General features: G+C 32.3%; 1 long non-coding RNA gene across 1 annotated transcript; it reads left to right on the plus strand.

Moving 5' to 3' along the window:
• The first annotated feature begins 3,999 nt into the window (after positions 1-3,999).
• On the plus strand, positions 4,000-15,441 carry LOC140608320 (uncharacterized). The gene is made up of 2 exons (XR_012010338.1): positions 4,000-4,322; positions 15,115-15,441. It is a non-coding gene; the product is annotated as an uncharacterized lncRNA (long non-coding RNA).
• Positions 15,442-15,934: the final 493 nt, after the last annotated feature.

Raw genomic sequence — 15,934 nt, forward strand, 5'->3', positions numbered from 1 at the left:
AGGATTCATAAGTCATTACTAACTAGCAAAACAGCATTGCTAATAACAATTATTTACTAACTTCAGCTGATGGACATATTACATATATAAATTATAGGTTTTATAAACCTAAATTTACCAACTAGAATCATTTAGACATTTGGTCAATAATTTTATGTTTATGGTAGAGTAATAATTTATCTAGACACTTGTCTATCTATATTTCATTTGCTGTGATATAAACCTATTTTTGAAATAGGTTTGGGTGACTTGCAGGACTCAAAGAGGTATGTAGGCACTTTTATTTGTGGAATAGATATTCTGGATTTTCATATATTAGAGATTTGAAGAAGACAGTAGGAGCATTAGGCATAATATCCTGAATATATATATATGTATATATATTTATATATGTATATATTTATATATATGTGTATATATTTATATATATAAATCTTGAATATATATATACACACGCATATGCACATACATATATATCACTTGAAAAATAAACATTAAAATAAAAATAAATATGTCTTTGAATATTAAGATTTGCATTTAAAAAATCTGAATTCCATTTTGTATTCAAAAATTAGATTGAGATTTTTATTTTTCACTGTGCATTACAGTCAAAATTTTTCAACCATATACCCTTGAAATAATACCAAGTATGTGATTACTTTTCTGAGAATTATATACATGTTAACTCCACTTAAATGGAAAATATTGATCAGAAAAAGTCATTATTTTGCATTTAAAAATTATATTTTAAAGTCTATTTCTGTCAGTTTGAATCCACAGTTTAAAATGGGAACATCCAGAGGCACCTGAATGACTCAGTCAGGCAACAAACTCTTGGGTTTCAGCTAAGGTCATGATCTTATGGGTCATGAGATCAAGTCCTGTGTCAGGCTCTGAGCTCAGTGGGGAATCTGCTTAAGGATTCTCTCTCTCTGCCTCCCCCCCAACTCATGCTCACTCTCTCTCTCTCAAATAAATAAATAAATTTAAAAATAAAATGGGAACATCCATAAATATGATTACATAATAAACTGTCATATTTTGAAAAAATATCCCCATCTGTGATGATGCCATTTACTATCTCTCTCTGAAGGGTCATGTTGGAAGCCCTATCTTTTCACTAAATTTCTGAAGACATTTGCAAGCATGCTGAAGATTCTTCAGATGAATTCACTATTCCCAGCAAAATACATAGTCTCTGTATGTTAGTAAGAAGTAGGTTTGTATAATGGGAAATTGAGAATCACTATGTTAACTATTCTTTGCCTATTTTTCCTAACCTCCAGCATAATTTTTTAATTAGTGGAACCATCCTGGATATAGAATAATCCATTCTTTTGGTTAGAGACTAGAGAGAAGTGAAAAGAATAGGTTTCAAATATACAATTTTATCCTAGGATTTACATGCTCAAATTCATTCATTTATTTTGCTGAATGAATAAACAATCTGGTAAATGAAAATCTATTCAAATTGAATGTAAATAATCAGGCTTTAGTGCACTGATCTTTGCTAATTAAGTTTTAATATGAGTATAGCCTTTATTTTATGTTTCATTCTTTTCTTTTACATTTAGCATGTTTTCTGGTGCTTAGAAAGAAGAGATGTTAAGAATATTTGCTGAATGAATGTATTCACAGATTTAATGGTAATTTAAGTTTAAAATAAAATAAAATAAATACAAATCAATGATTTTTTTCCACACAGGTTTTTATAAGGGAACAGTTAAAGTGATCTTAGCATACTGTGAATAATAAAAATTAAGTTGCCAACATTGTAGTATTTGATGACAAACATCTATAATGTAATATCTATAAAGTCTTTTCATTGTCTTCCCACATTTTTTTATGATTGAATGAAGTGAGACTAGATACAATGTTTAAATGTTTATAAACATTAGAATAATAAAATGATAATTTGACAAATACTAACTGCATACTGGTAGAGATTCTTTTAAGGGGGTAGAAACAATGTTGGTATCCCAAGGCAGTCATTGACTGCTTCATGGTCTCATGAAATTTCTGAACAGTTAGCAGTAATCTCCTCTATCCGCAGGGAATATCCCCAGTGGATGCCTGAAACCACAGATAGTACTGAATCCTATATACACATTTTCCCCCCTATACATACCTATCTATGATAAAGTTTAATTTATAAATTAGGCACAATAAGAGATTAACAACAATAATAAAATAGAACAATCATAACAATGTACTAAAATGACAGTTATAGGAATGCGGTCTCTCTCAAAATATCTTAATGCTACTGTACTTACCCTTCTTCTTGTGATGACATGAGATGATAAAATGCCTACGTGATGAGATGAAGTGAGAGGAATGTCATGGGCATTGTGACATAGCCTTCAGGCTACTATTGACCTTCTGATAGTAAGTCAGGAGGATCATCTGCTTCAGGACACCACCTACGGTGCAAACCATAATCATGCAAAACATAATGGCAGGTAAGGGGGGGTGGGTAGGTGGGGATACTGTATTATTAAAATGCCTATTATATTACATTCTTAGAAGAAGATTCTCAATTTTTAAGAACATACCAACTTTTTCTTCAAATTTGTCTTTATGGATTGTTACGGATCTTAACTCAGTCTGATAAAACCAGGTGATAAATATATTAGGCTATTTTATATAGATACAGCATATAGCTTTAGCAATTTGCATTGAATTTTTAGATGTATTATTGTATGGCTTTCATGTTTAGCTTTTCAGTTTTACTTTATTTTATAATACATATACATATATACATATGTGTTCATATATGTATGAAATAAGCATATACATTAGAATATAAATAAATAAAATACAAATTATATATATTTTTTCAAATAGAGTTACTTACGATAAAAGATCATGACTTACCTATCGGTTGTTTCTATTGGTAAGTCTTTGCTATGCAAATAAATTTTCTATAATTCTAAGATTCCATTGATTATAAGCCAAAATATTCATGTAATAACATTACAACGTTAAGTATGTTTCTTTATTTCAACAATAAGAGCTTGTTAAAATATCTGCATGTCTAAGTAGGATAATATAAATGCAACGAACCCAGAAATGTTTAACACTGATCATCCTTTCTATATTGTAACTGTTCAATAATTAACTTGCTATCTGTGCAAAAACACAGAGGATTTTTTTTCTAATTTTAGCCCTGATTAGCTGTGTGATTATAAGCAAAATGGTGATCCTTGCTTTTCTAATGTATAAAACAAAAATATCAAGAGTGTCTTATTTTGTATTTATCATCTTTATTATTATTGTTCTACTATAACAGGACATCCAAATATAAAAATTCTACAATTTATCTGCTGAAAGTACCTTTCCACACACTTATATGCAAAAAACAAAGGCAAGAAACTGTTTCTTTAAGGACTGAATAAATGACAAAGAAAATAGAAAATTATGAGCGATGTGAGAAAAAAGAAATCATGTGTTCAAGATTTGAAAGCTTTAAAATATTAATATCCATTAAAAAATAAAGTCTAATCTCATCTTTCTTAGAATAAATAAATCTAAAACAAAATGTGTTAGTATTTTAGTAAAAAAAAATGAATGTGACTATGTCAGGTATTCTAGATAAAATTGAGTATATGTGTACTAGGAAATGTCTATCTGAATATTCATGGTAGCCTTGTTTATAACAGGAAAAACAAAATCACACAAAGTTTCATTAACAACAGATTGGTTAAAGATATTCTTGTGCAATTAAGCAATAAAATCCTAAATATTATTTTTTTTAATATTAGAATAAGTGAATCACAAGTTCTAGTACCGAGATGAATGACTCTCAATAAGAAAATGTTGAGTAAAGAAAAGGGACTTATGGAATTGATAATAAAACAGCATTCATAGAAATTTTAAAAATATAAAAAAATAAGAATGTATCCTATTGGGAAATATGAATAAACATTAAACTATTACCAAATGCAAGAAAAAGCTAAAAACAAAATTTATAGGACTAGTTAGCCTTGTGGAATGAGAGACATAGGCAATTGAGGAGTATGCTCCAAGAAATGTCCTATTTTTTAAATGTGTTAATACATTTTTTACTGAATTGTATCAAGCATGCAGAACAAACATAACTTTTTTTAAAATTTTTATTTATTTATGATAGTCACAGAGAGAGAGAGAGACAGAGACACAGGCAGAGGGAGAAGCAGGCTCCATGCACCGGAAGCCCGACGTGGGATTCGATCCCGGGTCTCCAGGATTGCGCCTTGGGCCAAAGGCAGGCGCCAAACCACTGCACCACCCAAGGATCCCTTATATGGTCTTTATACCTAGAAAGGAGGAAATCTTTCATCTAGGTAAGAAGTAACTAGTTCCCTAAAATAAAAAAATATTAAAAAAAGAAAAAAAAAGACCATATAAAGTGCCACTTTCCTGAGTGTAAAGAACTTTTTTGAGTTTTTAGTTTTTTACTTTTCTTGTCTTTTTTTGCTTTTGGAGAGACTCCTATCATTGGTGACTGCAAGGTCCTAAAATGAACAAAGCATATTTTCCTTTAGAATATTCTCTCAGCTTTTGGCTCACCAATGTCTATCCTATAAGAATAACTTTTGGAGACTTTTACCCCTAGCATAACTTCTCTATTATAAAATTAATTTAAAAATGAACTTAGGTAAACATTTCTACAAGTTCTACATCTGTTTGGGGATTCACTTATTTTAGATCAATTTGAAAAAGATTATGAGTACTTCCAATCTCTCTTCCTCTTTCTCAACATCTGCCTTTTCTCCTATAGTAGCAGCTTGCCAATTCTTTCATTTGCCCAATATTTTTATTGGCCTAAAATCAAAATCAACCGAGTGTGCCCCAAATGCAGGGGTCATGTATGACATGTTTTAGTAATTCTCCAAAGGATCTCTCAATTTAAGTATAACTCACTGACCTTGGAGCAGGAATTTAGGTGCACAGCAGGGCTTTCTTCAAAGAAATACTCCGGAACTTAATTCTCTATCCTTTGTCTTCCTTTTGATGTTTTTGACCTTTCTGAGAACTCTAAGAATTATAGAATTAATTTTCCTCAGTTTTATCTATAAGTATTACATATAAGGATAATATTCACACTCACTTTTGTAATTGATATCTATTATATTCAGGCTGTACTCAAAAGTGAGGCAAATGGGTATCACCTTAATATTCTATTGCATATACTTTGATATACAATATTTTTTATAGTAGTCTTATATTCTTACTATAATAAATTATCACAAATTTAGTGACTAATAATACAGAGTTATTATTTTAAAGTTCTTAAAGGTCAAGTCTAACATGGGTCTGAGTGGACTAAAAACAAGGTGTGGGTAGGGCTGTTCTAGAAGCAAACCCATTTCCTTGCTCATTCAGATTATTGAAATAATTCAGTTCCTTCTAGTTGTGAAACTGAGTTCCCTGTAGGCTGTCACCTACATATGCTGCTTGTATTCATTTTATTCTTTTTAATTTGATTTAGTTAACATATACTGTATTATTATTTTCAGGGGTGGAATTTAGTGATTCATCAGTTGCATATAACACCCAGTGCTCATTATATCAAGTGCCCTCTTAATGCTCATCACCCAATTACTGCATCCCCTCACTCCCTTCCCCTCCAAGAACCCTCAGTTTGTTTCCTAGAGTTCAGCATTTCTTATAGTTTGCCTCCCTCTATAGCTTCACCCACCTTATTTTATTTTTCCTTCCCTTTCCCTATGTTCATCTGTTTTGTTTCTTAAATTCCACATATGAGTGAAATCATGTTGTTTTTCTCTTATTTATTTCACTTAGCATAATATTCTCTACCTCCATCTACATTGTTGCAAATGGCAAGTTTTAATTCCTGTTGATGGCTGAGTCTTTATCCATTCATCTGTCGATGAAAATCTGGGATTTTTTTCATAGTTTAGCTATTGTGGACATTGCTGTTACAAACATTAGAGTGCATGTGCCCCCTTTGAATCACTGTTTGTATCCTTTGGATAAATACTTAGCAGTGCAATTGCTTGGTTGTAGGGTAGCTCTATTTTTAACTTTTTGAAGAATCTCTATACTGTTTTCCAGAGTATCTATACTAGTTTGCATTCCCACCAGCAGTGTAAGCGGGTTCTCTTTTCTCCACATCCTTGCCAGCATCTGTTGTTTCTCGAGTTGTTAATTTTAGCCTTTCCTTTTAAAGATTTATTTATTTGAGAGAGAGAGACTGAACAAGAGAGAAAGGGGGAGACAGCATGAGCAGCAGGAGGGGCAAAGGGAGAAGCAGATCCTTGCTTCTTTAAGCAGGTAGCCCAATATGGGGCTCAATCCCAGGATCCTGAGATCATGACCTGAGCCAAAGACAAAGGTTTAATCAGCTTAGCCACTCAAGTGTCCCTAGTTTTAGCCATTCTGTGTTAGAATGTATCTCACTGTGGTTTTGATTGGTATTTCCCTGATGCCAAGTGATGTTGAACATTTTTTCATGTCTGTTGGCCATGTGTATGTCTTCTTTGGAGAAATGTTTTTTCATGTCTTCTGCTTATTTCTTGACTGGACTTTTTTGGTTTCTGAGGTGATGAGTTTGATAAGTTCTTTATAGATTTTGGATACTAGCCCTTTATCTGATGTGTCATTTGCAAATATCTTCTCCCATTCTGTAGGTTGTCTTTTAGTTTTGTTGACTGTTTCCTTTGCTGTGCAAAAGCTTTTTATCTTGTTGAAATTCCAATAGTTCCTTTTTGCTTTTGTTTCTCTTGCCTTAGAAGACATGTCTAGCAAGAAGTTGCTGTGGCTGAGGTCAAAGAGGTTGCTCCCATGTTCTTCTCTAGGATTCTAATGAGTTCCTGTCCCACATTTAAGTATTTTAGCCATTTTGAGTTTACTTTGTGTATAATGTAAAGAAATGGTATAGTTTCTTTTTTCTTCATGTGGCTGTCCAGTTTTCCCAATACCATTTGTTGAAGAGACTATCTTTTTTTCCGTTGGATATTCTTTCCTGCTTTGTTGAAGATTAGTTAACCATAGAGTTGAGGGTACATTTCTGGATTCTCTATTCTGTTCCATTGACTATGTGTCTGTTTTTGTCCCAGAACCATATTGTCTTGATGATTACAGCTTTGTAAAATAGCTTGAAGTATGGAACTGTGATACATCCAGCTTTTGTGTTCTTTTTCAACATTCCTTTGGCTATTCAGTGTCTCTTGTGGTTCCATACACATTTTAGGATTATTTGTTCCAGCTCTGTGAAAAACATTGCTGGTATTTTGATAGGGATTGCACTGAATGTGTAGACTGCTTTGGGTACCATAGATATTTGAACAATATTTGTTTTTCCAATCCATGAACATAGAATGTATTTTCCATTTCTTTGTGTCTTCTTCAATTACTTTCTTGTGTGTTCCTTTGTTTTTAGAGTACAAATCTTTTACATCTTGTGTTAGGTTTATTCCTAGGTATCTCATAGTTTTTGTGCAATTGTAAATGTGATCCATTTCCTGATTTCTCTTTCTTCTGCCTCATTGTTAGTATATACAAATGCAACTGACTTCTGTGCATTGATTTTATATCCTCTAACTTTGCTGAATTTCTGTATCAGTTATAAAAATTTTTTGCTTGAGTCTTTTGGGTTTTCTACATGGAGTATCATGTCATCTGTGGATGGTGAAAGTTGAACTTCTTTGCTGATTTGAATGCCTTTTAGTCCTTTATGTTGTCTGATTGCTAAGACTAGGACTTCTACTTGTCTGTTGTCTGCTTTCTTGAGCCCCTCTCATGCTTTGATCTCTCCTCCTCTTTCTTCTGTTGAATCTCTTTGACACACTTTGCCTCCATCTTCCAGTCTTAAGAGCCCATGTGTTTACAATGAGACCATTTGATAATCCAGCATAATCTCCCTATTTTAAGATTATCTGATTAGCAAATATAATTTCAGCTGCAATTTTGATTCCCTTTTTGCATGTGATGTTAAGATATTCACAGGTGTAGCATCAGGGTTTACAGTGTGCACATCTTTGGTGAACCATTAGTCAAACTATCATAGATGTGTATGGAATATTTCATAAACAAACAATTTCTTCAAAGATGCTAACAACATGTCAGGCAAATACAAACAAATAAGAGTGTAATTAATAACAGCCAGTCAAGATTTTAAGCAAAATACATCTTGTGGATTAGAGGATCATTATGCAGAGGTAAAAGGGAGAATTCTTTTTTTTTTAAGATTTTTATTTATTTATTTATAGAGACACACAGAGAAAGAGGCAGAGACACAGGCAGAGGGAGAAGCAGGCTCCACTCAGAGAGCCCGACCCAGGACTCGATCCCGGGTCTCCAGGATCACACCCTGGACTGCAGGTGGCACTAAACCGCTATGCCACCGGGGCTGCCCTAAAAGGGAGAATTCTTAATAGGACTTTAATAGTTCAATTGTTAAGTAATGAATAACTTATAATCTTAATCATAATTTTTTAAAACTATATGGGAATTGACAAAAACAATTTTGATAGAGAATTTAATAAAATGCTTAACCTACATCAGATCAGACAAAGTGGGAAGACATTGAGAATTTGAAAAATATAAAATTTGTCTAGGATGATCTATAGCTTAAATATAATTCATTGTTGGTAATTACTGGTTAGTTTGTTAAAAATATTTTCCCAGCATGGTTCAAATTAATTCAAATTGCATGATGAATTTAAGGAAAGAAGTGGAAAGAGTGAATTTCCATAAAGGAACATCAAAATATGGTCCTTAAGAGTTAGTTGTATAACCAATCCAGACTATCAGATATCACAAATTAAACAGTAAAGCACAGCATTTAAGACAAAGCTGTGAATCTGCACATCCATTGCTCAAATCCTGACTCTGGTAATTACCTCTACTTTCTGTCATATCATTTAATTTCCCCTGTCTCAGTTTCCTCACATATACACATTCTTGTGAAGATTAAAATAGTTACTAATACATGTGAACTTCTTAAAAGATTGCTAGCTTCTAAAAAGCTTTCAGTCAAGTTCAGTAATTAGATCTAAGATCCCAGGAGAAAGAGAATAGCACTAGAAATTGAGGGGATTTTTTTTACTCAAATTATATCTGAGTCCCAGATACCACCATTTATTGCTTAGGTATATTATAATTATACAACATTTAGAGGTCTTGTGCATCAGAAATACCGTGCAATATTCTTCACTTCATGCTTAGTGAAGATTTAGAGTTGAATTCCACAAGATGCAGGAGAAAACATTCTTTTTTTTGTCATACTTCTTGAACAAATCCATTCTGAGGGGCTAATTCTTTCCCTTTTCTAGGATAAAATTCAAGAAATTTTTCATCACTTTTGTGGTTACTCAACACAACAACAAAACCTCCTCAGTTACTTTCAGTTTCACCAAAGTTTACATAGTAATTAAATTATCCTGTGTAATATAGCAAAACTAAACTTTATTTAAAGTAAAGATTCTTCATTTCCCTGATCTAGGCCCCCTTCAAGGTGGACTTCTAAGTGGGAAAGGAATGTTTGGCAGACCTTTTCTCTTTTCCTAACTTACTCTTTTATTTTTCTCCCTTCTTTTTGAACATGGAGTATGATTTCCCTAGGGAAACAGTGAGAGAAATGGTTAAAAAAGAAGTTTAAAGGGCAGAAACATTTTTTACTCGCCTAGTTGCATAATGGCTTGATTTTGGTTCTCTTGGTGTTCGGAATGCAATCAAAGATAACGCTCAAGTAGAGTACATTTTCAGTTTCTTCACTTAAAACATGACTGCTTAGAGAATATTGAAATTCCATTTTCTTGACTAAGGCAGTGCATTTTCTTAGGCTGATTGCTTATGATTTTCTCAGTGCCTGCTCATTCAGATGTCCACCTTATTGCTGGCATTATATGACCCCTCCAGACAGTCCTCTGAAGCAGCATTGTAAATGGCATCAGCCTGGCTCCTTCTCTGCATGGCACACATCTGGTACATGAGAAATAATCCAAAGTTACACAAATGTAGCTAGTCCCAATGACGTTGCTCCCTGTTTTGCCATCTCAGGCAGATACAAAAACTTCAGGCTATTCATGCATGAATTGCACATTGTTTGCTGTTCCCAAATTCCAAGGGGATCTGTCAATATGATGACAAATTCCCTACCACCCCCTCCACTTCCCTCCATAGGGATGAGACAGTGACAGGGAGGGACTCATCTTTCCCTCCAAATGTATTTTTTCCTTTCCTCTTTAACTTTAGCCTTTTTATATCTTCAAGAGGAAGGTAAGCTAAGAGTAGAAATAATTGAGACAATAAGACTTAAAAATAAATAGCTTGAGCATTTCCTTCTTAATTCCCTATAGGACATTGGTATCTCATTTAGTATATAGCTTGCCATATCTTTCCCTACCAATCTTTTGAAGTCTTGCTATGGATTGAATATTTGCATCCCCTCAAAATTCATATGTGGAAGCCCTAATCTTCACTGTCATGGTGTTTAAAGATAAAGTAAAAAAAAAAAATAAAGATAAAGTCTTTAGAAGTAACTAGGGTTAAATTTGGTTATGAGGTTGGGTCTCTCATGATGGGATTAATGCCCTTAGAAGGGGGGGGAGAGAGAGAGAGAGAATGAGTGCCCTCCACCCACACACACAGTACATCAAGCAAAGACATTGTGAGGTTAGCTTTTTCTCTACAAATTCAGTGTTTATATGTTTACTTTATCATTACTTTATGTGAGGCAATCATAGACTCTAAATAAACTGTGAACAACTCATATTTCCTTCTCACATAAAGAAAACAGTGAAACTTGTCAAAATTATTGTTTACTTTTTGGGTTAAGGTTGAGTGTAAGAAAGTCTTTATAAAATGTTCAAAATCCTTGATATTGCCGTATTTCAAAATTTGCTGATTTCCCTTAATAAGTATGACTTGTTTAGATGTTTTGTAAGCTAAGAATTAATATATTTTCTTTTATGTGTATTCTTGCTTTGTATAATCTATTTTCCATAATGTAACCCTCATGTATTAAATGAAATGTTTTTCTTTGCAATGGAGATGAATTTAATGTGTTAGAATTAAGATGCTTGAACAGTTTATTATCAAAATGAATGAGTCTTTACCAAGAATTTAAAGAGATTCTTTCTGATGACTTTCCCTGTTTCCCTAGTGAAATATGAATGAGGGCCTCTCCGAAGTGAACACATTTGGAGTGGGTTACATTTTTAAAAAATGTTATTAGGTGTAGTAAATCCACATTAAATATTGAATATCTCAATAAATAGTGATAACCAAATGGAAGGCTTACATAGAAGAAGCATTTTTCAAAGTCTGAAATATTTTTTACTTCTTTGCACTCATGGTAATTATTTTTTAATTAGATTTTCTGGACTTCACTTTTATTTTAATGGAGCAGTTTTCCCTTAAAGCCTACATGAATAATATATGATTCAAATCCAGAAGTAAATAAACATAAGCAAAATTTTGGTACAGCAAATCTTAGGAACAAACTTAATTATTGAAAAAGACTGAAAAATATTTTCTTTTTCTGGTTATAATATTAGGTGTAATCTTGGAGAAGTTAGTCGAACAATAGACATATAGTAACTTTGTAAAATAACCATTAATGATCAATGTCTTCAAAACTTTTTGAAATTCTAAACATCACAAATAATGTACATTTAAGTTCATTTTTCCATAAGCTTCAAATTGAGAAAAGTTGAACATTTTAAAACATGCAAAGCCCATGACTTGGGCAATGTGAAGGTTAACTAGGTTAACTAGGTTAGAGTGATTGACAAGCATTATCTTTTGGAAGGACATTGGGCTTAAACTTGAGCCTAGAGAAATAACACTAAACTTACTCTTTTGTTTGTTTCTTTATTTAATTTTTACTACAAAGGTTGAAAAGGATATATCAAAAATCAACTTTAACTCTCAATAGCAGTGACCTAGAGCAATAAAAATCACAATTTTATTTTCTAAAGTACTATTATCCTTGTGTAAAAGTCCCTTGAAACTCAGAAACTAATGTGGATATTGTTTCTCCCCAACCTTATTTTCTGTTTACACTCTTGAATTTGCTTTTTGTACCCAATGCCACACTTCAATTTCACACTATATGCCAGGATGCAATATTTTATTGAACATGATCCTTAATTTAGATTATAAATGTGAATTGCTGCTTTTAAAGATGTTTAATTTGACAATATTGAGGCTCAAAAAAATTGGTTATGTTTTCAGGATGACATACTCACAATAAAGCTTGTGTCTCTACACCGAAATGTAATGCTGTATGATATATAATCTTCTTCTTCAAGGACCACACTGTAAATATTGCTGTGTACATTGTTTAAGAACTCTCTTAGGAATTGTTCTTTGAACAACTTATTTAAGTACATCTGCTTTTAAAAGTCTATGTTTGAGGGCAGCCTGGGTGGCTCAGTGGTTTAGTGCCTGCCTTCAACCCAAGGTGTGATATTGGAGACCCCGGATCAAGTCCTACGTCAGACTCCCTGCATGGAGCCTGCTTCTCCCTTTGCCTGTGTCTCTGCCTCTCTCTCTGTCTCACATTATTAAATAAATAAAATCTTTAAAAAAAAAGAAGTCTATGTTTGAGGGTTTTTTTGGCATTTGGTAAAACCACTCTTTTTCATTGAGATTTCATGATAAAAATGAAATAAAATATGTATAATTAAAGAAACAGTTTAATACAAATAGATTACAAAGTCAGATATAATAATAATGTAATTCTTATGTTTTCAATACTTTAAAAATACTGTTTTAAGTGTTGTATAAAAAGTTTTGTAATTGCATCAAGTTACACTCTATAACTGTTCTATAAATTAACTGTAGTTTGGAAATCTTCTTTCTTCTTAGTTGTTCATTTTCTATTTAATCTCTTCTATATCATCCAGTCTTCCCCATTAGACTTGCATTAAATTGATAGATTATTTTCAATGTTTTTTTTATCTTCTATCTCTATTGAGACTTGAAGGTATAGTGCTTTCATAAACTTTATAAGACTAGCGATTTTTTTTCATTGTTTGCCACCTTGTATATAGAAGGCAAGAAGTATGATTATTCTCTACCAAATTATCTTCATCTTATGATGCTTGCGTAAGGGTTTCTCTTAATGGAAGAAATTTGCTTCCCATATGACTTAGTCTATTCTCAGTTATTTTCACATGGTGGGAAAAAACAAGAGAGTTCTTTGGAGTCTCTTTTATAAGGACACTAATCTCATTCACGAGAATCCCATTCACATGACCTAATCACCTCCCAAAGGTCTCATCTTTTAATACCATCACAGTAGGGGTTAGGATTTCAACATATGAATTGTTTTGGAGAGGGCACAAGCATCCATTCTAAAATACCATGCTTTGATAGGAAATGTGTTGATTGTTATGTGTAAATGATTTTCTTACTTTACTTCTAATTTATTAGAAAATCTTGATTCAAGCAAGAGCAACACAATGTAAAATATACCTTTTACTACCTCTTGGTTTTATTGTTAAGTCTGGTTGATTTAGATTTGCTTTTCTCTTCTAGTATTTCAATAACCACAATAATACCCCTTCCACACATGTAAATTCTTTGCCATCAAGTTCCAACTCAAATATCCAAATTTTTGGATCAAGTAATTCTTTAGCCCTTCCACTTGAGCAGAGCTCTTCATTTTACAATGCCAGGGGAAGTAATTTCAGACAAATGCATCTGGACCTAATTTTTGGGAAATGTCTTATGTTCACATTTTGCTATTCTTTTGATATAAGTTATCTCCTGATTCAGACTGTTGTTTAGTTTTGCATATTTGTTTCCTACATAAGGACACTGTGTTTTTTAATAGAAGACACTCACTTAAAAAAAAAGGCGCTCACTTTTGTATTCTTTTGAAAATTAAACATCTTGTCTTTTTAAATCATTTGTTTAAAAAAGCACTAAAAACAAAACTTACTGATTATGCCATGCTAAGCACTGTTTTTGGTACTAGAAATGTGACACAAAAGAAAGTAAGCAAATGTTCTGCATCAGGACTTTTTACATGTGATAATTTTAGTACTTATCACAATTAAAATTACATGTTTAATTGCACCTTCATTTGTTTACCATTTACCTCCACAAATTCTGTAAGCCAACGTGAGAGCAGAATCTTTTCAATTTATTACCACAATATCAGTGCCTAGCCTGCATGAGATAATTAAATATTAGAATCTGTTGAATGGATAGGCATAGTAATAGAAGTTTAATTTCCTGGGGAAAAATGAAGTGGGGGTAAAACTAGTTATAGAGAAAAAGAGAAAAAAATATCAAGCTAAATATATCTTTGAAGTTCAGATACTTAATGGGAAAATTTAGCATTCATTTCGGAGAAAACACATTTGCTAAATATTGCTTATTCTAACAAGTTAACAATACCATCATAATATATTAGAGGTAGTTAGTGCTAGATAACAGCCCACTTGGATGAAAAGAAAATACCATAGTCCAAAGAGTATATACCAAAGACTTTAGTTGAAATTATGATTTCTATAAACAAAGTTAAAATCAATATTAACTGGTAAAAATAATTATGTATTATTTTGCTTAAATTGTTTATGAATTTTTTGTAAAGTCTTTTTTTGTTTACAGTTATAGAACAGATTTATGGTTATAAAATTGTCTACTAAAGTTATTCAGTGTTAAAAACAAAGCCTTATATTTCTATTTAGCAGTGTATTTTATTAGTGACTTTCAACTTCTTGATATACTTATAGAAAGGTAAATAAATTTAGGAATTTAACTGAAAATACTTATATTATCATTCACATATAAATTGGTTTTAATTAGTTGATTTATTTTTATTTCTTAGTAGAATATAGTACTGCATTTTGGATGAAGTATTGTTGGCAATAAAATATTGGTGATATTGGTTTCTATAATGTTTTTTAAACATATTTATAGTTACTATATTTGTATGATTCAACCAAATTCAGTTAATATATGAAATACCATGTTAAATGATTTCATCAATTAAAATAGATGACTATATGGATCCTTGTTTCTACCATGTGCATACCAAATTTATAGAAATTATGATAAATACTGGAATATATACAATTAAAGGGAAAATGAACTCTTTGCCAGAAAAGGTAACAAAATGTCTTTGTCATTTTGAAAAACTTAATATCAAAGGTGAAGCCTCATTTCAAGCCTCAAGTAACTTCCTTTGAATTTGAGAAGGGTCAAGAAGTACAAGAGAAGGATGTTCCAACCGGGAGAGAAAAGCAAGAACAACTATCTGAGCACATGAAACTGTCAAGATTAGCTTCCATATGGAATGTCAGCAGCACTGGTGGACATATGACAGAAATGTTTAAAATACCATGATTAATTTCTCAGTAAGATCTATACAAGTGTGAATATAGGAATTATCTTATTTGCCTTGTTTTAATAATCAAAAAAATCTTTTTGTATTAAAAAAACCCTGCTCTGTATAAAATAAATATAATTTATAAAATATCTCAATGATAAAGCCAAATAATTGATAGGTTGCAGATTTAAAAATAAAATATTTCTGATCAAAGTACTATATTGGTAGTGGAGAAGTCCAGGTCTGGTTTGCCTATTAGACTGGGATATGGGGAATGGGTTCCACTGTTGTTGAGAAAGCTGCAAGTCAGATAGAACACTGAAGCAGCAAACAGGTACCATCCACAGCATTAATAACTAAAGGGAAGAAGTGTGGTTGCCAAAAATTAGGAGCTTGGAGAGGGTCCCTTAGACTCATGTCCTGGATTCAGATAGTTGAGAGAGACAGAGCTGGATCCTCTGAGGAGGCTCAGAGAGCTGATGTTTGAAGTGCAAAACACACATATGAATATCCAGCCAACCTGGAGGCTGGAGAAATGCTGATTCATGTAGAAACAGAAAAATAGAAGGTTCCTTGTCCCGTTTGCCTTCCAATTACCCACCAATGCTTTGCATGGTCATAACCCTAAGACACTAACAGAAA

This window comes from Canis lupus, chromosome 17, assembly GCF_048164855.1.
Source record: "Canis lupus baileyi chromosome 17, mCanLup2.hap1, whole genome shotgun sequence".
Taxonomy (NCBI): domain Eukaryota; kingdom Metazoa; phylum Chordata; class Mammalia; order Carnivora; family Canidae; genus Canis; species Canis lupus.